This window comes from Desmodus rotundus, chromosome 1 (assembly GCF_022682495.2).
Source record: "Desmodus rotundus isolate HL8 chromosome 1, HLdesRot8A.1, whole genome shotgun sequence".
Taxonomy (NCBI): domain Eukaryota; kingdom Metazoa; phylum Chordata; class Mammalia; order Chiroptera; family Phyllostomidae; genus Desmodus; species Desmodus rotundus.
Window position 1 is genome coordinate 159,668,565 of NC_071387.1, and position 12,104 is coordinate 159,680,668.

Sequence of the window (12,104 nt, forward strand, 5' to 3'; positions counted from 1 at the left end):
TTCTGCTCTTGTACAAGATGTATCGTTATAAGGGATGCTACTACAGGATCCAAAGCATCAGATGGACAATTTCAGAAGGAAAAACCAGGAAGGAAATTATAAAAATACAGATATAGATAAAGATAGATAGATAATTTATATTGTATAGGTACATATTTATTATATCATCTATATTATTTGTATGTTATATTTTATGTTTACCATAGTGTGTATATATATAAACTGTTGGTGATATGCATTCCATCATTCTAATGAGGCTTTTTCATTTAAAAAAAATCAAGTGATCAAATTTTATAAGATAACATTCCATTTGAAGTTAAAATCCATTTCATATTCTTTTAAAAGAGTAACCATTTCCATCGAGGACTGTGTTGGTAACCTCAGAGTATTAATTCAGTAAAGAAGATGAAATATTAATACAACTGTGGGATAAATCATTTTCTTTCTTTCTTGGGTGTAGAGCTTTGTTCTGCTTTTCATTCTGACTACATGAGGTGAATGTAGATGAGCCAAATAAAATTAGACATATTAGCATGTCACAATTAATACCAAATGACAAAAAACAATTTTTTCAGACCAACTTGAAATGAGATTTTTTTGGACCCTTGTTAATTATCTGTAGTTTCAATTTTATTATTAACCACCGACTACTGGAGCTGACTTCAATTGACTTCATTTGCACTTTAAATGATTAGTGTTTGATAGTGTATTGTGCATTACACAGATATTCACAGAGAACCTAAGTTTCAATTACCTGTCACTTCAAATTATAGGCTCCCAGTAATTAGCTTCTGCCATATAACCCATAATGGAACTGACCAAAGTTAATAGAAAGTAGGAATAAAACTATACAGCCATTTTGGCATGAGTGGATTTCAAAATTAACCAATTTGTGTACTTTTATATATATTTCTCCGCAGGAATCAGAGTTGTCTGGTTAACCTTTCTAAGTCTCCCTCATTTGTAATAAAGGTGATAATAAAGACAGTGCCTGTCTCATATGGATTATTCATTCACTATCCAAATAAAGGCACATTGTTCAGTTGTCAGGGTTTCATCAGTGATCTGCTTTAAAACACCTTTGTACCCAGTCATGAATTATTTCTAAAAGCGGAGACGACTAGTACCTAGTATAATAGTTAAAATAAAATCTGAAGTCCTCGTTTGACCTATGAGGCCTTCTATCAATGGCTCTCAAACCTGACCCCACGTGAGCACCACTCAGGGGCTTTGGGTCGGATGCTGAGAGAGTGGGCAGTGGGGAGGTAGGGGGATGAAAAGGGGCAGAGGTGCCTAGCCTGAGAATGCTTTAGAAGTTTGCCAGGTGTGGCAAGGTTTGAGAGCCACCACCCTACATGATCATGTCCAGAACTACATAGCCTGAGAACTTAATTAGGAATGCAAATTGTCAGGCCCCACCCAAGATTGACTGAATCTGAAACTGGGAGCAGGGCACACTAATCTGTGTTTGAATGAGCACTCTGGCAGATGTCGATGCCCACAGTGTGAGAAGCAGTTCTCCAAGCCCTTGCTGTTTAAACTGGGTTTTACCTCCCACCAACATCAGCATCACCTGGGAGCTTGTTAGACATGCAGAACCTCAGACCCATCCCAGACCTCCGGAAGCCACGTCTGCAGTTTAACAAAATCCCCAGGCACATTTATAGGCACATTAAAGCTGGAGAAGCACTGTTCCAAGGCGGTGGATCTCAAACTTGGCTGCAGATTGGAAGCACTTGGAAGAACCATAAAAAATTCGGATGTCTGGTGAGGTGAGCAGGCAGCTTCAACACGGAGCTTCTTTTATTTGTTTTATAGATCTATGTCTGGAAAAAGCTTTCATTGTAAGAAGGGCTCTACTACTACTAAATGCTTCCATCTACTGCCCTTTTCACTGGAACAGCCTCAGAGAAAGTCACAATGGCTGAAATAAATAAATTTGTCTGACTTTTGCCTCAGTCTATCTATACTCAGGGGGCTCACAGCCCCCTTCGCTTCCAAAGAGGCCTCTAGTGCTTTCTGGGTGTCTCCACATCCCCACCGATGCCGTCACATGTTCTCAGCAGCCCTCACTGTGCCAGAGCCACTCCTCCTGCCCTGCTCTTCTCCCTTTAACTACGGGTCACATCTTGTCCATTTTGCCCTAAAACACAGCACTGCATCACCTTGGTTTCATAGTATCTAATAAAAATAGTTCCTTTAGCTTCTACCTCAAGTCATAGAGTAGAGAATGTACATCCCTGTCCTCTCACTTCCACAATGGAAAAACAAAATAACAAACCCAGGAGGGCTCCAACCGATGGGGTTCAATGGGTTGAGCACCAGCCTCTGAACCAAAGGGTCACTGGTTCAATTCCCAGTCAGGGCACATACCTGGGTTGGAGGCCAGGCCCCAGTTGGGGACGAAAGAGAGGCAACCGATCAATGTATCTCTTGCCCATTTATGTTTCTCTTCTTCTCTTTTCCCCTCACTTCCCCTATCTCTAAAAAATAAATAAAATCTTTAAAAAAGAAAGAAAGAAACAAACAAACCCAGGAAAATCTTTTTCCTTTAGTTTGTGTTAGGCTAGACCAAAACCCCCATAGTAATATGTTCATAAAACATAATTCCTAGGGATCATCTCTTCATGGTGTATCAGACACTACCAGATCCTAAACACTACTTAGGTCCTGTTATGTGATAGCTGCATCATGAATCCCATAGCAATTGAGTGTCAAGAAGCCCCTTAGATAGTAGATGGACATGCTGGGTCCTGACCCTTCATGTCTCCATTTCAGGCAGATCTGCTTTCCACTACATCCAATCTGCCTGATTGCCTGTGATCTATACTCCCTCCTCCCCTCAATGCACCCCCTGCGGAGCCAACTCGGGAACTTCTGGTGGTGTTCGGGATACGTAGGGGGCTTCCCCATCCACTCAGGTCACACGTGCACAGTTCCCATCTCCCAAACAAGAAACTGGTAGGCGTAAGAACCAGAAGTTCAGCCAAAACATTGTTTGGCACCGTGTCAGTCCATCGTAAATCTACTTCCAAGATGGCAAAAGAAATGAGTTTAAAAAAATATTTGAGACAATATTTTTCAGAAGAAGGTCCTTACTGGCCACAAAATCATTGCAAAGTACTTGTTGCCTGAATACAAATCTTCCTTCCTACACATAAACGTTTTTTCCATTCCAAACTTACAAGTTATTTACAGCTTCCACCAAAGCTTGCTTTGCTATGAAATGCTCCTCATTCTGACAAAGAAAGTGTATGGTATTTTCAGGTGTAGGACGTTCTTAGACCCTGTGTGGCCAGCTGAAAATGTTCATGTTTCAGGAACAACAACTAAAAACCATAAGAGCCTTGTCTTATTGTGGAAACAATGTAATAAAGTCTTAAATGAATCCAAGATATTACATAGACTAGTTCCTGGACTATAGTTCCTGCTCAAAAAATATTTGTTAAATGAATGAAAAACATGAGTGCACAAATGAATAAGTTTGTACTTTTACGTGTGTAGCTTAAATCTACATAGACATCAAAAGTTTGTGAAAACTTGGAGCATGTCATTTCCATATATTTCTCTGCTATGTTTCCTTTGAAAGCAAAAATGTGGATTTAAAAAAAATCTCTACACTGATTTCCAAAATTCACATACCACGTACTTACATAGACACAGGATAAAAGCACATCAGTGACTACTTGAGTGCTGTCATGGGGGCTGCATTCACAAATCTCATGCATTAATTTCTTTTTGTTGTTTAGTTTTTATTTCAGAATCATAAATTTAACTCTGCAAACGAGCTAGACTTGGAAGGGGTAAGGAAAACATGGAATCCAATGAGCTGTGTCAAGAGTTCGAAGATTATAGAACATTCCAAGCAGATGGGGGTGAAGGGTGCTCTCCTGAGCTACTGAGCTACAGAAGGAATGGCCTGGTGGTTGAGATGAAACACAAGTCACATTTATGAGAGTTGTCCACAGTCAGTAAGAGTGATCTTCTGGCTGGTCCTGCCATTCTGGACCCATAACGCTCCACGGCTGTCACAACATCCATGCGTGTTTCACCTGGCCGAAGACCACATGCTTGCCGTCCAGCCACTCAGTCTTGGCAGTGCAGATGAAAAACTGGGAACCGTTTGTGTTGGGTCCAGCATTTGCCATGGACAAGATGCCAGGACCTGTGTGCTTCAGGATGGAATTCTCATCATCAAATTTCTCCCCATAGATGGACTTGCAGCCTGTGCCATTGTGGCGTGTGAAGTCACCACCCTGGCACATAAATCCCGGAATAATTCTGTGAAAGCAGGAGCCTTTGTAAACAAATCCTTTCTCCCCAGTGCTCAAAGTACAAAAGTTTTCTGCCAGCTGCAAACGGCTCGAAGGAAACATGTTCCAAAGGCTCAGTGTCCACAGCCATGTCGAAGAACACGGTGGGGTTGACCATGGCCAGGCGCAGGAAGGTCTGAGGTGGCGGCGGTGGTGTCTGCAAAGCCTCCTGCATTAATTTCTTGATCTCCATGTCCAAGTTAAATGGCTGCATGAAGATTTCTCCACATGCTCTGGAGAGAAACTTGCAGTTCTACCTCAATGGAAAATACCTACTTTGTTTAAATAGACAGGAGTGAAGGTCACAATGGTTTGGCATCCAGCGTGAGATGACACTGACGTTCACTCTGACTCTGCAAGCTGAGGTAGACAAACATAGCAACTGTATTTTTCCAAATATTCACTTGTCTGACATTCCAGAAATCCTAATAATATGATTCTCATCTGCTAAACCATTCAGCCACTAACTTAGGTGGCAGACTACTGTGGATGGCATATTTCTGGAACAGAGTGGGGAGGGAGAGACGAATGCCTTCAAACTTTTTTTGTCCTCAGTTTCTGACGCTGCTGGGTAATAGACCTGCTCAACGTATGTAACATAACAGTTACTTGATGGCACCTGTGGCAAGGAGGGAAGGGGTTTCTGCCTTATTTCAGTGTGGTGTTATTAACATCATCCCGCTGACCTTCATTTCTACAGGCTCTCTCTAGCTAAGGAGTGGCAACGAAACACGTGAACAAGTCCAAAGTCATACTTGCTGGGTGTACACCCTTGCTCTCTCACTAAGTTGTCATTGTAATCTCACTGCGCAGCAGTTTTCTCCATCAGTAACAGGAATGACAATAAAATCAATGTGAATATTAAGAGAGGTGATTAAGTCATTCATTTAACAAGTGTTTATTGAGTGCCTGCTGCATGCCAGGCCCTGCTGCAGGTGTTAGGAACATGGCAACGATCGCAGCAGAGTGCCTGCGCTCACAGAGCCTACGTTCTCGTGAAAAGAAACAGATGGCCGCACACTCACGCGGGACTGGCACGCAATAGACAGTGCCCTCCGCACACAGGCACGGGGCACTCTCTGGGACAGCGGGGGTTAAAAACTGATCTCAAGCCCTTATTCTCTTGAAGATTTGCTTTCCTATTTGTGTTTTCTGTATTTTCCCACACAATTACAATGAACAGGGATTACTTTGGGCAATCCAGTATTAACAGTAAAAACAAGAGGGCCGTGACATAATTTAACCAATACCTAAAACTGCTTTCATGGTGTCTAACAGTTATGATTCAGGTAATGATTCAACAAACATGAATTGCCTGTGCTGTTTCCAGCCTAGAAGCATATTTTCCAGCGTTAGCACAGTGGCCCATTCACTCTCAGTTATTTCAGCATCTCTCATCTTCTGGTCTAGTCTCTCTCCTGAGCCTCTCCTTTGTGGACGGACAAGACTGTTAATTTTTCAAACCCTCATTTAATTAAAAATTATTTTAAATCTTTTTGTCCTTATACAATCAAAAACTCTCAAGCAAACTGCATTACTATTGACCTTCATATATTTCTTGGGTTTTTGTTTTGTTTTGTTTTGTTTTTTTTAGGCAAACTGTCTTCTCTTTTTTAGCATGAAAGCTTTGTGGCATTTCTATTTTCCCTCACTATGCACAGTGTTATAATTAATATTTTTCTTCTTTCTTCCTTTAATAATCAGAACATCACCAAATCCCAATGCTTCTTTTTAATGACATGTTTATCTCTACATAGATTAGTACAGCTTCTAAAAATCCCAAAAGGTGTTCTTCCTTTCCCAAATCCTTTCCCAAGACCATGGTATTATTGTATTACCATCATTCCTCTGGAATTACTTTTGTTTATTTTGCTGGGTTACTTTTTTCTTGCTGATGCTATTCATTTTTAAACTCCCAAAGTACCCTTTTTGCCTTCCATATTCTTATACAAAATGAAAGCATCTGTTAATTTACCTCATACTTTAAGGACAGACTCAAAGTTAAAAGTCAAAAGTATTACCACATATTAAGCACTGAAGACATTACTTACAATGAAGCCTATGTAAAACAGATATTCTCAAATTTAGCTCTAAAGAATTTCACTTTCCTTCAGTGCTGAAACAATATTCCCAAGACCACTTGTTACTTGCATATAATTATATGCACACACAATTTTTTTTGCAGACTCCTTTCCCCAAACCTTCCTGTCACATGGTCTTGTTCTATAAATCTACCGTGCATATCACTCTGAGCCCAGCCAGCCTCTGGTACCAGGTGTATGACTCCAGACCACTTCACACTATCTGTAAGGCTGCTGCTGATCTCTCCCCCTCTCCACCCCTCCCCACTGAGGGCATGGCCTATCTCTTAGTTCTGACAAGCTCAGTTAAGCCTTGAGCTGTAACAACACTATCCTGAACACATGAGGAAATATAAAACATAGCCCGGCAAACACTTAAACCTCTGCACTTTGTTGGCCTGTTCCAAAGGTTATGGGCTCCTCCACAGATCTCTACTAGAAGTTTCTCTCAATATCAGCACATTTTCCATCGTGTTGCGAGCAAATTCCTTCTGCAAAATGTTTTTCATTCTTTGGAATCAAGACCCGATAGAAAATAAACAGAATCTTTTCAGAAGTAAAAGTTTACTCTAAAACTATGACATTTTGTAAGAGAAGAGAATAACATCTACTTTTCAATGCAGAGCAGCTCAACTCCTTCTTTTACAAATTCTCCACAGTGTAACAGGAGCTTGGTCTTAGACCCCCTGGAATGGCTCCTCCAAAAACAAAGAAGAAAATCTTCTCTGAGAGATAAAGGCAGATCTTATCCAGAAAAAACAAAATGGGCTGGCTGCTTTAAAATATCAGTCTGCTTTCCCTCTCTTCCCTTGTGTCCCATGTGTGGCCGCAAAGCTTCAAACACATTGGGGTTTGGTCTCACAGAGAATTGTGCATGCCTATAACTTGACTCCAACTCTTTTCTTTACTCCTAATTATGAAACAAATATTGAGTACTGAACTTGATTATGATCTCAAGCTGAGGAGTATCCCACTTTATTTCGGAAATGTAAACCGGAGAACACAGCCTCAGGACCAACCAGTCCGGTGTGTCTATGTTTATATGGAGCTGAGGCAGAAAAATGGCTGGCAGTGCAACTCTCACATACCTAGTGTTTAGTGGTTGTAAAGAAGCAACAGAAGATATAACCTCGTAAAAGTACACAATAAGATGCTGTGGAAAAACCCAAGGGAACTACTGTGGAACTTCCAGACTGTAATGTAGCATGCCTGTCCTATGATTGACATGAACTAAGTTATTCTCAAAATTTTGCTTTAAAAAAGCATCTGATAATAGCTTATCAATTATGAATTCAGCAGGAAGCAGATGATGCAATAAAATTAGATAAATTGAAGAGAGTTTACTAAAGGAACTGTTTACAAGGGCAGGCAGCTTAAGGAAATCACAATTTATAGTGCAGTAGCCCTGGGCCAACAGTAGTGGGAGCTCTACTACCCCAGATCTGAAGGGTCAAGGTGAGAGAACAGTAGTGAAAGCAGGAGGTGGAGAGGTCTATGTGGAGATGGCAGCCTGCTAGGAGCTCATGACTTTGCTATAGGGATACCAGCAGCCCATGGGGATCCCGCAGGATTGAGAGGGAGCCAAGGGGGCACAAACATTGCCATCGCTTGCTCTGATCTCCTGCCTCGCTTGCTCCCCATGGCTGAACCCAGTAGGATCAATCTATACAGTCAACTTATAGGGCACAAGCAGGAGAAAAAGGGTGGAGAGTGCATCTGGAGAAGCAAGCCTATGTTCCACTAACACAGCATTGCTGGTCTTCCACTTCTGCCTTACATACAACAGCTACAAGGGCCCACACCTGACTTTGATCAGAAACTGAACAGGAAGCCAAACTAGTCTAATTAAGAGAGAAAAACTAAACCTTAAATGTAATGGTTGATTTATTTAAGATTTCTAAATCAGTTCCTCCATTCTTCTTAAGCCCATAATTCCTAGGACAGGTGTTTCTTTTCTTTCCCCCCAAAGCATTTTGCTATGTATACAAAATTAGATTTGATTTTATAGGTAGTAGGTTCTGAAGAATTCTGAGCTGGAGAATATCAGGCTCTGATTTGCATATTTGAAAGAAAACTCTATAGTAGTTCAGAAGATTATATTGAAAGCGATGCATCTAGAGATATTAATAAAATATGAGATATTGAAGAGAATGGAATGGAGACAAGATGATGGCTATGAGAAACTTTTGCAGTTAAAATTAATAGAATTTGGTGATTGATTGAATATGGGCAATAAATTAGGAGGTCAGAATGACTTTTCAATTCCTAGATTTTAAAAGAGATATAGATGGTTAGCAGGAGGGTTGGATAATTGTTCAATTTGGGACATACAGACTTTACTGTACCCATGAAATCCAACAACTAAATATATGCCCATAACGCAAAAGAAAGAGACATGGAAATTACCATAATGTAGAAAGTAGTTAAGGCCATGGTTATAAGGAGTCAGGTAAAGGTGGAGAGCCGGACAAAGAGATGGCCAAGAATGGAGGTGTTAGCAAAAGCATTTTGAGAAATCAGATTTCTTCCTGCTTTAGTGCCATTGCTAACCTTTCCCATTAGACTGTAAGAGACATTGAAGACGGGGACTTGGCCTGTCTTGTTTATGGCGGTAACCCCGATATCTAACATAGTGTCTGGCACATGGTAAGTACTCAATCTATATTACAGAATTAACAGTGAGGTCAATCTAGTTAATGGGAGAGGGTGATCAGATTTAGGAACTGTAGTTACTCAGAGATCACTTCTCTCCCGTGGACTCTCTTACCCATACCTCCGTAGGACTCCCCACTGAACTTGAAGTTCCTTTTGCTGGCTGGCTGTTGCTAGAAATATACAATATTATCTCTCTTTTTTTTTTTTGCTCCTGTTTCTCAGTTTTTTAATTTGTCTTAATTCTTGCCTTTCAAACTTTATTTCCAGTCTATCCTGTAAGAAATAATAAATTTTAATTATGCTGTTTTATTCAGTCCTCCCTGTAGACAAAGCATTTCTCACTTGTAAAACCTGAGTTCCATCCTAAGTGTGGAGAGCAATCACTGCCAACTGACAGAACACAGGTGGATAATGTGCTAAGAATCTGAAAGTACTTTACGAACTGTGCGTCTTAAAGCAGTGGTCTCCAAACCAGGGTCGCCCACCCTGGGAATACCCCAGACTCTTCAGGGGTACATAGGAACACAAAGGGAAGCAGTTTCCTGAACTTCAGTTTTTATCTGGCCTCTTTCCTAAACCTCATCCATGTAGACCGGTATCTGTGGTGGGGGCCGTTGGTTCTACGTTGCATCTTCGTTACACCAGTTCTCAGAAACTTGAGCTGCACCAGCAGCAGCCTGAGTGCTCGTGAAAACCCAGGTTGCTCTCCTGACTCCCAACAATTCTGATGCAGTAGGGTGGGTTCTGAGGATTTGCATTTCTTACAAGTTCCTAGGTGACGTGAATGCTGTTATTTCAGGGAACAAACTTGGAGAACTAAAGGCTCTAGACAAATGCTCTTTCCCCACTTTATAAAAAACACCCACCATATCAAACACACCTCTCATTCATCCTGAGTCTCACGATGCATTGCCATAGAATGTGAAATTATACAAACAAAAGAATGAATCAAAATGAGTGATTCTGATGACACTGTACAAATCAAATCTTTTTTTAAGTCAGGTGTTTACAAGAAAAATTTCCAAAGGACTTCATTGAGATGCCAGCTGAGAAAAGAGCATTTGATAGACTACTCTGTGACTTTTGGTATATAATTCAGAAAGAGGTAAAAAAAATTGAGAGGCAAAAAAATTGAGTAGCATTGCATAATAAAACTGTCATTTCCATCCACTTCTGTGAACAAGTTTTCGCAGTGTTTAAATTGATAAAAACAAAATAGAAATGGAATTGATGTTATGCCATGACACATTCTACTTGTAAGTAACACTTAAAAATGGAGATGCAAACTGGGGATAAAAATAACCCTAATCATCTCATTGAGATACATTTCTAATAAAATTTTGCAATTGGAATAATAATCCTTTAAATATTGTAAGAGTATAATATTGTTTTGATCAATATATATCAGTACATTATAATAAGTCAATCCAGGAGATTTTAACTTTTGCACCTTTATGTTCACAAGAGGACATTAATTTTCATATTAATTTGCAAATTTGGGTATATACATATGCTTGATAGCTTAATCAATAGAAGCCTTTCAAGCATATAAATGTATAATATTTGGATAAAATTCCATGGGGAGAATGGAAATAAGGAAACAAGTCCAAAAATAAGAAAAATATAGAGTGTCTGTTAAAAAGTATTTTTCTTGAAGTATTTTTAAATGGATGATAGTAGGATTCAAATCATTACATTATTTAGAGTCCACTGACAGTATTTGAAAGAGTAATGTTACATGTTTAGTTTAGAATGGCAATATTTAAATTCTGCCAAAAAATGACATCTTTTGCAATTTTTTAACTTTATGATGAAAAAAATTTGAGTTGACAACTTAAAAAGTAATGGAAATTTTTATTTTAGAGCCAACACTTAAAAAATCATTTAAGAATTATTGCTTTAAGGCAGCAAACTTTCATCTTCTACAGGGACCATTTGAGGAACTCATATGGAACTCTGAATTAAATTCCAATTAAAACCCAGACTTTGCTTATTCTGTAAACACCTCAACAAAAACCAGTTTTGTTCTTGTTTGGCATTTGCTCTTTCTTCTCCAGCTGAGATCCAAACATACAGAAATGAGTAATAATGGGAAAAGATTATACAATCTTGAATGACTCATTCAAAGACATTTATAAACTTTCAATTTAGACTTGTTTTAGAAAAGAATCATTGGGTGAATTCTGGTTCATTTAGCACACGGCAATTGTAGCACAATAAAAAGAGGATGCATAAATATCAGCACAAAAATATCACTATGAGCCTTTTTCTTCAAAAACCATTCCACTGCATTTGTAATATTAGGAAACAAAAAGAGAAACACATTAAAATATGTTGATGTTGTCATTGAGTCTTTATTTCCTTTGTTTTAAATTGTTGTTCAAGTACAGTTGTCTCCATTTTCCCCCACCACTCTCCTGCCCCACCCACCCCCACCTCCCACCCTCGATCCTACCCCCGTTTGGTTTTGTCCATGGGTCCTTTATACATGTTCCTCTTAGCCATGTGATAATAACATTTTTTGCCTTTATCTAAAATACATTTTATCTTGTGGATTCTATCCTTGGCAGGCATTCATGCACAGATGATGCACAAATCAGCTCTGAACCTTGTGTGACCTATTACATTATTTTCTGTCCATTTCCAAGCTCCATAACTTTATTTTACATGATTTATGACTTCTGAGCAATTAGTTCAAGGTTAACCCAATTCCTACTTCCTGCATAGTATTGAAAATTTAGTTAACATCAGCAAAGGTCTATTTGTTATCACCTTAAAATGATATGCCCCTCCCTGTACAACCTCTTTTACTTCTTTCCCATTTTAGCTACCCTGGAAGACCACCTCTTCCTAAATAGCCACCAATGGTCGGGGACCATTCTTCCCCCTGATATGCAACCTTGCCCTTAGACACAAATAGAAAACCACCTCTGGCTAACTTTGAGTAGTGCAGGTCTCCTGGAACTTCTTACTCTGTCCCAGTATTCTGAGTGATGGAACATCTCACAGTCTTTATTATTTGTACCCAGAGGAACAAAAATTTGCTTGGTGGAAT

At 39.5% G+C, this 12,104-nt stretch overlaps 1 pseudogene; it reads right to left on the minus strand.

Annotated features, from left to right (window-relative positions):
• Positions 1-3,949: 3,949 nt before the first annotated feature.
• LOC112307481 (peptidyl-prolyl cis-trans isomerase A pseudogene) lies at positions 3,950-4,431 on the minus strand (annotated as a pseudogene).
• Between the last annotated feature and the right edge of the window lie 7,673 nt (positions 4,432-12,104).